At 38.2% G+C, this 16,298-nt stretch overlaps 1 pseudogene; it reads right to left on the reverse strand.

The window, feature by feature from the left end:
* Positions 1–13,012: 13,012 nt before the first annotated feature.
* On the reverse strand, positions 13,013–15,982 carry LOC138311459 (uncharacterized; annotated as a pseudogene).
* Between the last annotated feature and the right edge of the window lie 316 nt (positions 15,983–16,298).

Here is a 16,298-nt window from a genome sequence, read left to right on the forward strand (position 1 = left end):
TGAAATGTTGAGTTGATACGATGTATGATGAGAAAACGTTCATATTTTGCTTAAAATACCGATCTCTTTGAGATGATTAAAAATACGATTATGTCTCACGGCATGAAACAAAGTGTACATGTCGGAGACATTGTAGTATTCATCTCGTATGTGTTTAAAATCAATACAATGCAATAAAATATGCTCCACTGTGAGAGGAGAATCACATGCATGGCATGTGGGAGGATCCTCCCCTCTCAATAGATAGGAATGTGTAAAATATGTGTGTCCAGTTCGGAGCCGAGAGAGAACAACTTCCTCTCTGCGGTCTTTTCGACTGGACAGTTTAGGATTAAGTGTAGGTTGAATTTTAAACAGTTTATTGTTTGTTTCGGTAGACCACCTTTGTTGCCAATGGTGTTTGATGGCTGACTGAATTGAAGGTTTGATGTCGGTGTATGGTAGTTTCAAATCTGTTTGTGCTAGGCGAAGAGCAATCTTAGCTGCTTTATCAGCCTGTTCATTCCCCTTTATACCCACATGACTGGGAATCCAGAGATAAGTAATTTGAGTTTTAGAAGATAATCGAAATGTTCGGATTAAAAGATTTTGGATTAGAGTATTTCTAGGGCTTCTTGATTTCAAAGCCTGAAGAACCGAAAGAGAGTCTGAACAGATGATTGCCTTTTCAATGCGGTGTTCTTCGATATGGTCAAGCGCCAGACCGATAGCACATGCTTCCGCAGAGAAAATGGAGGCAGTATCCGGGAGTCGGATAGAGGAGCAGTGATTAGATGTACAGCATGCTGCCGCAACATTATCACCATCTTTTGATCCGTCAGTGTAGATCTGAACATGGTCAGGGAAAGCCCTAATGCACTCCCGAAAGGAGGATTTGTGTTCTTCGGGTAATGCACTGGATTTTGCCCTCTCATGTAGAGATAAATTGATATCAGGTGTTTGAATGAGCCATGGTGGTACATCCGATACGGTGTACTCGGCAATGGTGTCGAAAGTTATATTAAGTTCCAGTAAAAATTTTGAAATTCTGATGCCAAATGTTGGTATGAGCTTTTGATTTTGTGTAAATATTTCTTGATGTTGTGGATTGAATACAAGGTTAAATGCAGGATTTTTGGGGTTGGATTTCAGTTGAGCAGCATACTGTAAGGATAATTTCTTTCGTCGATCGTCTAGAGATGGCTCATTAGCTTCCACATGGAGACTCTTTACAGGTGTTGTTCGAAAAGCTCCAAGTGCGAGACGCAGTCCCTGATTCTGTATAGGGTCAAGCATCTGTAGATAGGAGCTGCGAGCCGATCCATAGACAATAGAGCCGTAGTCAAGTTTTGATCTAATAAGTGCCCGATAGATACGTAGAAGCATTTCACGGTCTGCACCCCAATCAGAATGGGAAAGAACTCGTAGAATGTTCAGCGCCTTCGAGCACTTATCCTTCAGATGTTTGATATGTGGAACAAAGGACAGTTTCGAATCAAATATTAATCCAAGAAATTTAGTTTGTTCAACTACTGGAATTTTAATTCCATTGAGTGTGAGGTCAGGATCATTGTGTGGTTTTCGTTTTTGACAGAAGTGCATACAGACAGTTTTTGATCTTGAAAATCTAAAGCCATTTTCGTCAGCCCAATTTTGTAATTTGCCTAAACATTGCTGTAGTTGCCGTTCTATAGTGTGCATGTTTTTTGATCTGTAACAGATCAAGAAATCATCCACAAATAGTGACCCTTCCGTAGATTGGCCAAGACATTTGGTTATGCTGTTAATTTTTAGTCCAAAAAGTGTGACGGACAAGATACCACCCTGAGGGACGCCCATCTCCTGTGTTTCTGTTTCTGAATAAGTTGAACCCGTTCGAACTTTGAAATGCCTGTCAGATATAAAATTTGATATAAACTTTGGCAAATTGCCACGTATACCGATATCATGGAGATCGTTCATGATTCCATATTGCCAAGTTGTGTCGTATGCCTTTTCAAGGTCAAAGAATACGGCCACTAGATGTTCTTTCTTGGCAAATGGCTTCTCGTATAAATGTTTCTAGTCTAACTAAGTGGTCTACCGTTCCCCTGCGGTTTCTAAAGCCGCTTTGCAAAGGACTTAAAATATTGTTTGATTCCAGGAACCAAACTAATCTGGTATTTATCATACGTTCTAGAGTTTTACAAATACAACTCGTCAATGAAATAGGACGATAGTTATTGGCATCGGTAGCATCTTTCCCGGGCTTCGGAAGGGGTATAATAGTAGATTCCTTCCAAGACTCGGGAATTTTGCCAGAAGAGTAAACTTGATTAAATATAGTTAAAAGACATTTTAGTGAAGAGTCTGGTAATTGTTTTAAAAACATATATGGAATTTCGTCTGGTCCAGCTGCCGAGTCCTTTGATTTCTCAAGGGACTCGAGCAATTCTGGTAACTCGAAAGGCCTATTGTAACTTTCACTATTGGAGGATTTAAAATTAAGACGTCTCTTTTCCTTTTCCTTTTTAAATTTTTGAAATCTTTTGGAATGATTTTTGATGGATGAATTTTTAGCAAAATTTTTGGCAAAGGCGTCAGCTATTTCGGATTTTGAGGAAAATATTTTATTGTTGTTAATGAGGTGGGAGGATGGTGTTGCTTTTCTTTTCCCACTGATTTTACCAATCATTTCCCAAACTTTCTTCGAAGATGTATTGGAATTAATTTTTGAGACGTACTCTTTCCAAGTACTTTTCTTGTCGGATTTGATAGACCTTCGAGCTTTTGCTCTCCAAATTTTAAAATTGTTATAGTTTGAGACGGTTGGCGAAGCCAAATACTGCCTCAGAGCGGAATTTCTACCAGATCTATTGATAAATGAATCATTTGAGAGACGAAACTTTGTAGGTTTTGGCACGGATTTTGGTATGGTTTTTGTAGCGATAGAAGTGAGCGCTTCTGTGAAAATTTTAATGGGGTCATCGAGGTTCAAAAATTTATCCTCAATGAGCTCCTCTGCGCACAAATTTTTAAATTGAACCCAGCCCGCCTTATGTAGATTCCAACGAGGAATAGGCTCCTCAAGTTTTGGTGACCCTATGTTTTTAAGTATAATTGGAAAGTGATCGCTCCCAGAGATCATCGTTGACCATCCAATCATAATCCAGAAGAATTGATGGATGGCACAACGATAGATCAATGTGGGTAAGCGAGCCAGAGGCAGGGTGTAAATATGTTGGGGCATTGGTGTTATAAAGACATAAGCTGTTTTTATTAATAAAATCTTCGATACGTCTACCTCTATCGTCAGTGCCTGGGGATCCCCAGAGGCTATTATGACCGTTAAAGTCACCCATGATAATATATGGCACTGGTAGTTGTGATACGATGTTACTCAGTTCATCACAACTAAATGGAGTATTTGGAGGTAAATATATAGAACAGACTGTTATTTTTCGGTGAAGAGTTGCGCTTACAGCAACAGCTTGTAAGGTGGTATTTAGCTGAATGTGTCTGTGAGGAACGTTTTTATGCACCGCCACCGCCACACCACCTGATGGGCGGCCACCTGTTGTTGGAGTTTTGGTGTATAGTGTAAATTGTCGGAGATTGATGGTGTCTTTCAGCATTATTTCTTGAAGGCAGAATATGGATGGGTTTTTTGTTTGTATAAGATGTTTTAATTCTTCTATGTTCGCTTTAAATCCGCGTATGTTCCATTGTATGATAGTGTTTTTCTCTATGTTGATCCTTGAGGATAGTTTGTCGGACCGACAGGACTACTCGAAGTAGGTTGTTTGGTGGCGATAAATGTATTGTCACCAAACTCGCTGTCGTCCGATAGAACATCATAGATGTTCCGCCCAAGGATAGGGTCATCTGATCCCTTACTGGGTTTGTTGTTTAGTGCAGGGAGCCTCGCCAGCTTTACCTTGGTGGTTTTTGTCTGGCGTTGCTCCTGCGGTGGTGTATTTGCTGGACGCTTTGCTTTATCAGGGAGTTTTTTAACGTCAATAGACGGTGAAGATGTAGCACGTCTATGACGAGCGGCGGTAACTTTTTTTCTGATGTTCGGTGTTTGAATTTGGTGTTGTGTAAGTCCTGGAGACGCCGGTGGGATTGGCGTTTTAGCTCCAGGTGGTTTTTGTTGTGGTTTAGATGGACCTGACTTGAACCTGTTCGGGTCCCCCATGATTACTTTGCAGGCCTTAGCATCAGCCATATCTGGGACATCATTGTCCCAGTTAGGCTTGTCAACCAAGGCCTGGACCGACGCATGTTTGACGGTGACACTGTCAACAGGCGTCTTTGCGCGGGTGATCTGGGCATAGGTTGCCACATTCAGGTCTGAACACTCGACTATCCTCCTAGCTTCAGGGAAGGAGACACCTCGGGTATATTTGACCCGTAATATCTCCCTCTCCCGAGTCCAGGCAGGACAGGTGCGAGCAGACGCAGCATGGTCACCCCCGCAATTGACGCAGTGACGGTTTGACAATGTCACATTCGTCTTTTTCGTCGTGACCTTCACGGCCACAGTACTGACATACCATTTTCCGTCTACAATTGTTCTCATGATGGCCGTACCTCTGGCAGTTACGGCACCTCAATGGATTAGGGATGTAGACAGTGACATTGTAACGTTGGTATCCAACAGTTACGCTCTGTGGTAATGTTGGTGTAGCGAATGTTAAGATAAAAGTGTGTGTTGGGACCAAGCTCCCACTTTTTCTCGTCATGATGCGTTTAACATGAGAGACCGGAATGTTCTCCTCTTGGAAGTATGACAGTATGTCAGCCTCATTGTCATTGCGCAAGGCTGGGCACCTGATTACCCCCTTGCTGCAATTTAATGATGAGTGTGGTTTTACACACACACTGAGGCCGGCAAAACTGTTGGTTCCAAGGAGGTTCTCCGCTTGTTGCTTGCGGAAAACCTCTATTAGGAGATCACCCGATCCCAAAGGCTTCACAGATTTGACATCTCCAGCAATGCCTTTGATGCCCTTTCGCAATATTAAGGGTGATAAACCTGCAGTGGTCTTGCCACTCTGTGTAGAGGACATGACCAGAAACTGTGGGAATGTGTTTGTTGTACCGCTTTTTGTTTGTTGATTTGTGGTTGATTCCTTTTGGGGAGATTTTGGTTGTAGTTCATTTTTTTTTGTTTTTGGAAGCCATCTTTTAGAGTTAATTACAATTCGCTAGCTGTGCCCCCACCCACCTCGGAGCCCAACAGGGGGACACTCATGATGACATGGATATCCAATGTCAAAGTGTCAGGGTTACACAGATAGTATACTCGGAAGAATATTTCGAACAAACATAATTCAAATCAAGCTTGCGACAGCACGCTCGCAAGATTGTACACCTGCAAGATCGATCAGAATCAAGACAATCCAAATTAAACTCACGATTGACCCTAAGCCACCGCCTTCTTGGAGATCTACGAACCAAGGGCTCGGCATGACCAGCCGATTGATAATACAGGGCCCATATTACCTCTCGTCTAACCGGAGTCTGAAGCCAAAGTAGTGTGTAGCAGTAAAAAAAGGAAGAAAAAAGAGCAAAACCTATTCAACCACCAGGACCTTCTTTCCCCGGATACGAGATGCAACCCACGGCAAACAGGTTGGCTCAAATTGGAGCTACTGTGAAAGCCTTCAGCTACACTGATATCAAGCGGACGCACATCACACCCCCAAAAGTGGTGTGCATCCGCATGAGAGCAGTGCACCCAGTCTCGGGACGTGGACCCAGCTTTCATGGAGACCTAAATTTCTCTGAAAGTACCAAAGGGATCTTCTTGAAATTTGAAGCCTATATTCCCCTTAGTCCCCTGTTATACCTATTGCAATTTCCGTCTGATCTGAAAACAAGATTGTTGACTGGCAGCCATTTTTAATTTTGACACAGTTTGTTTTCACTATTTCTCAGAAAGTACCAATGATGCCTTTCTTAAATTGACTTTGTAGGATTTGCATGGTCCATGTATTAAGCACATCCATTTTTGACAAAAATTCCACCTTAATTGGGCTGATTATGGCTAAACTGAATTTTGGCAACTGAAGTGTCTTGATTCTATGCAGTCTTTATGTCCTGGATGAAACAAATATGTAAAAGGATGAGGGGAAAACAGAAACAATCATTCTTTGCTTTGACATATATCATTCAATGGTGGGCACCAACATCCCACTGGGATCTCTTGTTATTAGAGGGCTTTAAAAATATCCTACCTACATTTTCAAATCTGCCTTTTTTCCTTTGGCATTCTAAAACTTGTCTTATGTTTTTATGCCACACTCACAGTGCCAAAATTCTAATAATTGAACCCTTGTCACGACAAAGTCAGGTTAGGGGATAAAGTGTTCCATATACAATGTAATTGTAAGTTAACATTTTGCCATCATGTAAGTGACACCATTTTTAAACAGGATTTTTAATTAAACTTCATACATTAGCAAAGTATCCTTGCACGTGAACCTCTAACAAATTCATGTTTGCCAAGGAGAGGTTGCCATTACTATTTATAGAACATCTTTGAAGGCAGGCACTGCTGAGACAAGTTATTTTGAAAATTGATCTTGATCACACACTTCATTCATACTATGAAATCTTGTTATCTCAAAGTCAATCGGACCATGAAGAAACTTTGAGATATAAAGTACACAAAGAATAAAATCAAACAATCGGAACAAAACATTTGGCTCAAGTGAAGTGAGGTCTGAGAGTTAAGATTTTCAGATAATAAGGCTTGACTATAGCAATTAAGTATAAGAATACTTTTTAATTGGTCTACTTGACAACTGACCTCATTAAATCACAAAGATGCATGAGAGGGGATTTGAATTGCTTGCAATATCTTCTTTAGTCATTATCAAGCAACCATACATGTAAAACCTGTACTGGGAAATCCCATTGTCAACAGTACAATTAGTGAGTAGATGTAATCATGCTCAACCTTGATTAAAAAGGGTAAATGCTGGTATGTCAAATTCTATATATATGGATATAATTTTTTATGGAGTTGTGTACAGACAGCATTATATATGGCATCTTATTCATGAGGCTGAGGTGACACTCAATGCAAGAGGTAATAATTTGGTTTTAAATCAATATAAGTAATCTTGAAGAGGAACAATCCTATATGATAAACTAAACAGGTATACAGTGGAACAACTGTTTATTTTCACCATAATTGCTACAATGTCTAGGTGAGCGATACAGGCCCAATGGGCCTCTTGTTTACACCCAGTCTGGTTGAAATACAAGAAGACACAACACGAATATACCACAGTCTCCCAAAACACGCACCTCGCACAACATGCATGGGAGACCGTCCTTGCATGATCATAACTGTTAATAGGATGTTAATTAATCAAACAAACAAAATGAAATATATATCCTTATAACCACTACGTTCAATAGAGAAAGTACACGAAAATAATTGTGACATCTTTTGAAACAGTTTTGTCCCCAGTCAAGATTCTTGCAACAGCAATTTCATTGGCCATTTCCAAAGGTCACCACAATTTGACCCCCTAATGGGACGTTGTCAGACATCTTCTCATACGTAGTACTTCCTCTTATCGAACGTCGTAACAATATGTGACACAAGCAAGATCAAAATATAAAGCTCATCTCGAAACACAAAAACAGCGGCTAAACCAGAAACAGAACGACGAAAAAAGAAGATGGTAGAGGACTCTATTACAGTATTTAGAAAACAAGCAAAGCAAACTAAGCTTGACACTGATGAATCGACTAAAAACGCAGATAGGTATTATATCATGACTGAAAAGGAAAGAAACGTTTCCCACTTAGCAACTTCTATATTCATTATAAGGATACATTTTGTATATATAAGGATTGATGATCGATTCTTTTTGCTTGCTTTGACTGATGAAGAAAGTAAGTAGTTTGTTTGATTAATTAACGCCCTATTAACAGCTGTGGTCATGTAAGGACGGCCTCCCATGTATGCGGTGTGTTGGGTGTATGTTGTGCGGGGTGTGTGTTGAAGAAAGTTATCTCGTGCAAATGTTCCATAAACTGCTTCGCAGTTCACTTCATTTGCACGAGATTAACTTTCTTCATCAGTCAATGCAAGTAACAAAATTGACAATTAATCCTTAATTCAATGTAATAAAAAAATCTGTTAACAAGAGATCCCAGAGGGATCTTAATGTCTGACAAATGAAAGAGGGATCTTTTCTCTGCTTTTCAAACTTACAATTCTTTTTTTCTGCTTTTCAAACTTTAAACTAATCAAAATCCAAGATGGTGGTCGCAAAATGCAATCTAGAGGAACCTACATATGATATTTGAGAACAATCCCTTCAATACTTTCTGAGAAATAGCGGTAACAAACTTTAACTATCAAAATCCAAGATGGCTACCTGGCGGCCATCTTGTTGTCCCAAAATGCAATATGCACAACTGGGGTCCTAGGGAAACCTAATTGGTGAGAAAGATCCCTTCAGTGCTTTCTGAGAAATAGCGGTAACAAACTTTAACTATCAAAATCCAAGATGGCTACCTGGCGGCCATCTTGTTGACTGATCAGTCCCAAAATGCAATATGCACAACTGGGGTCCTAGGGGAACCTACATATGAAAATTTGAGAAAGATCCCTTCAGTACTTTCTGAGAATTAGCGGTAACAAACTTTAACTATCAAAATCCAAGATGGCGGCTGGTCGGCCATCTTGTTGACTGATCAGTCCCAAAATGCAATATGCACAACTAGGGTCCTACGGGGAACCTACATATGAAATTTGAGAAAGATCACTTCAATACTTTATGAGAAATAGCGGTAACAAACTTTAACTATCAAAATCCAAGATGGCTTGCCTGGCGGCCATCTTGTTGACCGATCAGTCCCAAAATACAATATGCACAACTAGGGTCCTAGGGGAACTACATATGAAATTTGAGAAAGATCCCTTCAGTACTTTTAGAGAAATAGCGTTAACAAGAATTGTTAACGGACGGAAGGACGGACGGACGGAAGGACGGACGACGGACCACGGACGAAAGGCGATTTGAATAGCCCACCATCTGATGATGGTGGGCTAAAAATATGATTAAGAATAATCTGTGTTTTTAGGTAATTGAAATACAACCGTTGACCGTAAAGTTTTTCAGACAGTGCTCATCATAAGAATAAGCATTATTGTATGGAGGATGTCTCGGTTGTGGAAATGGAAGAGATCGCACAAGAATGGTTTGAATGCCCATATCGAGGGATGAGATGGGAGGGCGATAAGAATGTGTGAGCTGCGCATAGTTTTGATTACTATCGAGGATAAAGTATCATATGTAAGCGGAAATGATTAGTGTAACTGAAGAGATGTGAATAAAGATGAAGTTATAAATAATTTGTATATTATGTTAGCAATCTGATTAAAAATACAGAATTCCGTATTATCGAGCTAAGCGTATTGATGAAGCGGATAGGTTTTTGAAGGATTTGTCCTTTTAAACCAGATTGGGTTATTATCCGCCAGACAACGCCTCCAGATCTTTACTATGATATGATACCTAAGGTGGATAAAAACAGCTATTTTGAAAAGACCTTTGTTGTACAAATGGAGTCTTTTGAGAAGGTAAATGTCCTGTCTGTGAATAATTGAATATATACCATTACCAAGATAAATTTTTTTAAAAAAAAAAATTGTTGCAAACTTATCTGAGGACAGTTTATCTAATGTTTTTATTGTTTAATCTTAAAATTATTAATAATCCATGCCAAACATATTACTGTTGTTTGTTAATAATATTTATTAAAACCATAAACATTTACTGTCCACAAATTAACTCGAAATAACCATTTTCCTCAAGTGAGTGGTACTTTATTGAATTAGCCCGATTAGTGACCGAACATAAGACAACATTTTTATGATGTTTGTCCTTAATCAGAAATCTTACATAAGGTTTATAAAGAGAATGCTCCTAATTAAACCAGTTAATTTTCACCCTTGCACATTTTCCAGAGTGACAAGAAAGAGCAAGGACAAAGAATATTTGGTGTGTGTTATACTGAATTGTCGACGTCTTTTTATTATCCATCGATACCATTGAGATCATCACAGGATATCTTAGACTGTCCAGAGCTTTGCTATAGGGGAAGTGGTGGACGAGAGCCAATACCTGTGTCCAAACAGTTGTTAATGACGCTTTGGTATTTTGAAGTGTCGGAATCATTAGTCATCCTATCCAGAACGCGAATTAGTGATGGCATATTAAATCATTTAAAGCAGAGGTACATTAAATGGCTTAGTGATCAAACACAACAAGATACCTACCATAAATGATTTTGGTAGAATGAACGGATTTCAAGGGATAGTCTGAGCACTAGATGGCACACATATATTCCAATTAAAGCCCCCATTTGAAAAAAAAAATAGAAAACTAAAAAGAAAAAAAAAACATTCGGATACTTCCCACAATCAACATAAGATATAATTTTAGTCCTGGATTTGCAGGTGGCATCACATAAAAAATGTATTCCCTGTATTATATCTCCTCGACAGATCGGGAAAATGTTCACATTTTTCGCACAATCCATACATATAAGACAAGGTGACCGAAGTCACAAATCACACAGTTTCTTCTGCCTATTAGGCCGGTAATTTATACGGGTGTATGATGTCATTTTAGTCCAGGATTTGCAGGTGGCATCACATAAAAATTTAATTCCCCGTATTATATCTCCTCGACAGATCGGGAAAATGTTCACATTTGTTGCACAATCCATACATGTTAAGACAAGGTGACCGCAGTCACAAATCAAACAGTTTACTCTGCCTATTAGGCCGGTAATTATATGGGGTGTATGCTACCTAATAAATGTGTGTGATTTAGTGTTATCGGCCTTGGTATTTCTCTATTTTCCGCCTTTATTGTGGACCATACTGTGTAAGTTGATATTTGTATTAGAAAATAACAATGTTTCAGGCTCCGTAAGTCTCGTTTCGCGTTATCTTCCGGTTTTCAACTTCCGGGTACATCCATGATCCCCGGCGTCGGTAGCAACCTATGTGTTATGCATTCGGATCCTTACCCCTCCTACCGGGCGGGAGGAACGCATACATGCAGTGTATTAGTTTTCCCGAAAGACCCAAAGAAAGGAAAGAAATGGGTTGAAAGATGCAGGTTAATATTGTAATCGGTAAATTTTTCAGACAGAGAGTTAAACAGATATAAAATCCAGTAGTCAAGATTCAGAGTCATGAGTAAAAGTACATATGTACACGATCGATCACATGTCCCTGTGCATCGTATGTAAACAACAATTAGGTCTAACATTATTACTACGAATAGCATATATATGTACTACGATAAAGAACCTCCTCTTGAATATCGAAGACGATCTATAATTGTACAATGTAATAATTTGCTTCCAGATACTGGTTAACACGCCACGTTATATGCAAACGTAAGACGTAATGGTCAATGAGAAACAGAACTATATAAATTACTATGTTCTTAATCTTTGTGAAGATATTATACTTGTATTAAGACCAATAATTGCATGCCCTTAGTTGAAGACTATTAGCACCCCTCTGTGGTTTGTTACCCCATGCTTCACATGTGCTTCTTCTAGGACTGAACTTGCCTTGTCAGGTTGGAACTTCACTAATGACTTTACTTTAATATAACTTTCTTCTGTAGATTTTCGTAGTGTAAGCCCTATTAAATGACGGCAGTATTTTTTTTTACCACATATATCCGAGTTTATTTTTCTTCTGTTTTCAATAAAAGGTGTACATTAATATCTGTCCACATTGATCTGTTCAGAACTCTGATTTATTGGGGGGAAAATGCAGACTTAAGTCAAACTTTCAGTGGTTTTCCTTTTATAACATTTAATTGAGAAAGATTTTGATATACCCTATCAGACCCATTAAGTGTCCTCGTCCCTAAAAAGGCCCCTTCCCCTATTTGGGGCTTCATTTTCACCGACCTCAATTTATATGTAGACTGAAAGTATGAAAACTGTGAAGGTGTTGGGTTTTTTTAAATTTCCTTTGCAAATTGATTCATGTCTTCTTGTGTGTTATGCAATTCTTAAGCACATTATGGGTCTAATAAGGTTAACCCAGCTAACCTGCCTATTAAGACAATTTTTAAAAAGAAATAAAACTAATAACATAGGCAGGATTAGCCGAGTATAATATTGTAAAAAGTGTTGTGAGAAATTCAGGCCTTAAGTAGTCTTTTTACTAGGGTCCTAGAGTTTCCAAAAAAGTTCACATCTGCACTGACCAAGAATACAAACGCCTGAATGGCAACATTTAATAACCAGCAAATTCAGACAAAAGCAAATGTTTGTAAATGTTATGTTATATTAATTCACAGTTCAAAAACTGGAAGAAGAAAATATCACATTTCAAAAGAGTGAAATAACAATTTAAGATCTCAAATGAATGTCAAAACAAAAGACATATCACCCCTTGGCATTCCTAGTCACTTAAATCCAAGAGATCTATGTGCAAGTCCATTGTGAAGATTTCACATCAGCTAGGATAGCAATAGGATGCAACAGAAACCTTCAGACATGAACAGCCAGTCTCTTGTCATATAGTCCGTAACAAGAGCAGGCATACAGTAAAATTTTGATAATGTGCTGCCCCAATATGGAGCACAAGTTCATAAAACTACTTCTGATTCCTGCAGTAGTAGAACCATTGGCAAATGTTTTACCAGCTTGGAACCAGGTTGACATGTTACTTGCTGACAAAGGCTTTAACACATTTGATAAACTTCCTGCTGGTGTGTCCTTAAATATCCCACCTTTTCTTTCAACAAAATGTCATTTCACAGAAGAGGCTGGGCATTGTAACAATGTTGGAAGAAGCAGAAATCATGTTGAAAGGGCAAATGAGAGAATTGAAAATTTTGACATTTTAAATAATTTTCCAGCTCAGTATAGGCATTTGTTTACAAAACTATTTCAGCTATGCTGTTGTCTTATTAACCTTCACATTTGTTAAAGGAAATGGTTAGATAAAATTTCTATTTTAATTAAAAGCTGATGTCTTGTTCTTGGTATGGACAAATATTTCAAAGGTGTAAAAATTAAAATTAGAAAATATGTTGTTATAGAGTAAGCACATTGAAATATATTGCATATAGAAAATATACAAATTATATGTATAATAACTGGGCAAATATGTTGACATGTTAATTCTATTTCAGTAATATATATTGAGAGCTATAAAGTTTGACAAATAAGACTGTGACATTAAGGCAAAGTCTCGAACAAATATGTATGATTTATGCTTTATGTATGTTAAGATGAGACATACATGTATCTACAGAAGTCAGTTAATATAATTAATCATAAGACTTTAGAAATGTGAAATGGAATATGTTGACCATATCTTGATTTCATGGTATGAGCATATGTATTCATTTCACTGCACTGTATAAGTAAATACATGTAATGGCTTTTGGCAATACTGCAAAAATGAATTTAATTTCTTGCTCTTATTTGTCTGTGTAATATTAAAACTATATATGGATCATGTATTTGGGTTTGGGGTTTTATTAGTTTAACGTCCTATTAACAGCCAGTGTCATGTAAGGATGTGCAAGGTGATGTAGTGGAGGAAAGCCAGAGTACCAGGTGAAAAACCACTGCCAGCGATCAGTACCTGGCAACTGCCCCACATGGAATTTGAACTTGCGACCCACAGGTGGAGGGCTTGTGGTAATATGTCAAAACATCTTAACCACTCGGACACCGCGGCCCCTATTATTTATTGTAATTCTCCAAATGCTCGTTACTTTGTGTAACATGTGGAAAACTCTTCTTGAATTGTCTGTTTGAAAATGACAGTGCATATTACTTCAACAGTTTTCTTGTAAAAGTAAAAAATTGGAACACATATATTTAATGCAATGTTAGATGCCCATAAGTCTTCCATGACTATTCTGATTTTCTGTAAATCTTTGGGTGCATGTCCACACTGAGTTCCAGTTAAGGAAAGCTGTCCCTGAATCTGGTGTCAATAATCAATATTCTCCTTTAGTATGAGATGTTCATCACTTGAAAGATCTGAAACAACAGAAGAAGCTATTCAGTGCATTAATAAATTTGGCATTAAATTTCTGTTTATCTATTTTAATTTATATACATGAAATACAATAATGTGTATATTAAGTTCTTTTTTATTCAGTATACACTATTAATTACTTATTGGCTGTATTATATAGTCATGCTCTAAAATTATAATGTATGAAAATTAATCAAAACAGTGTTTGTTTGTCTTTTGTTCAGTGTTAAAAACTGATTCTTGGTCATGAATAAATCCTGAAAAATTTAATACAACATGCAACTTTTTCTCAATTTTAAATTTTAAATTACCCAGTATAAAATCTTTTTGAGACAAACATGCTTCAGCTACTGTCATTTTCTTAGCTGAGAATAGGCATTTCACCTCAATTATGTGTGGTGACAACAGTGGCTGGTCTTTGTGCTGTAAATGTACATTTACATTACTTGAAAATGTACCCTGTACAAACCCATCAGGAGAAGCTCCAATGATGCCGGATTCATGAAACCATATACCTATAACATGAAAATCAGCAATTTAAACAAATATTTACGGGCATTTTAATTTGACAATTTGTTTAAATTGATCAAATACCAAACTGGTGTCATGAAAATTCATATTCCATACCAATATGCAAGAGATAAATAAAAACATGCAAATGTAAAGCAAAGTACCAGGACGAAAACTGTCTTTGTGAAGAGTCCTGTCTATGAAATAAAAAAAAATCAAATAAGTTAAATAATTTGATATGCCATGAGCCTAAGCAATTGGAATATCAAATTATTTAAGTTTAATAAAATTCAAATTACACAGCCACAAGTGTAAGATTCTATTCATCACATAACTTAATAGTAATATAAGTGAAACTTAATAATTTCGTCTCTATATAAAACAGTAGAAATCCGGCTCGGATGTGATGTTTCTGTCTACTGAGACAATTATGCGAAATATACAGATTATGACGTCACAACTACACGTGACATAATAGTGTTACATATTAAACATGTGTCTTAAAATACTTATGACATGGCTGTATTACATGGTTGGTCTGGCCAGATAAGTGGTAAATGACATTTAAAGTATTTGGTACACTGATTGAGATTATATTTATGTGTGTGTATGTATGCGTGTGGGTGGCCATAAACTTGCCTGTCTCTATAATATTAACTCCCCCTGCTTTGCAGTATGCATCAATCCCATTTGTTTCTTTGGTGATACCCCACTGAATAGGGGCTCAAGCTTTTTTTAAACTGGGTCATGAGGGTGTATTATTGCATAAATATATAACTTCACAGTTTATGCAGAGTACATTATGGTTTTTGGTCTATACACATACAGGCATTGATAGACCTAACATATCGAGTTTGATCCTTAAAAATTCAGAATTTAGCTGGCTGATAATACCTAGGGTATATGATACCAGGACTGAAAACAATGTAATGATCTAGTTAGTGTATTTACCCGAATAATAAAGCTGCTGCTACATTATGACATTTGTACTGTCCCATTGGGCACTCACAGTTTGATGAGTTCACAATACCGTTACGTTGTATTTTATCTTCAAGAAATATTTGCATAAAAGTAATATCAGTATTTAAATTTTTTAGCTCACCTGGCCCGAAGGGCCGGTGAGCTTATGTCATGGCGCGGCGTCCGTCGTCCGTCCGTCCGTCCGTCCGTCCGTCCGTCGTCCGTCCGTCAACATTTCCTTTAAATCGCTACTAGTCATAGAGTTCTGGATGGATTGTAACCAAATTTGGCCAGAAACATCCTTGGGGGAAGGGGAACAGAACTTGTATAAATTTTGGCTCTGACCCCCAGGGGGCAGGAGGGGCGGGGCCCAATAGGGGTAATAGAGGTAAATCCTATAAATCGCTACTTGTCCTAGAGTTCTGCATGGAGTGTAACCAAATTTAGCCAGAAAATTTGGGGGCCAGGGGGACAAACTTGTAACATCCTTGGGGGAAGAGGGGACAGAAACTTGTATAAATTTTGGCTCTGACCCCCTGGGGGCAGGAGGAGCGGGGCCCAATAGGGGTAATAGAGGTAAATCCTATAAATCGCTACTTGTCCTAGAGTTCTGCATGGATTGTAACCAAATTTGGCCAGAAACATCCTTGGGGGAAGGGGAACAGACCTTGTATAAATTTTGGCTCTGACCCCTCGGGGGCAGGAGGGGTGGGGCCCAATAGGGGTAATAGAGGTAAATCCTATAAATCGCTACTTGTCCTAGAGTTCTGCATGGATTGTAACCAAATTTGGCCAGAAACAT

The sequence above is a fragment of the Argopecten irradians genome, unplaced genomic scaffold, assembly GCF_041381155.1.
Source record: "Argopecten irradians isolate NY unplaced genomic scaffold, Ai_NY scaffold_0025, whole genome shotgun sequence".
Taxonomy (NCBI): Eukaryota; Metazoa; Mollusca; class Bivalvia; order Pectinida; family Pectinidae; genus Argopecten; species Argopecten irradians.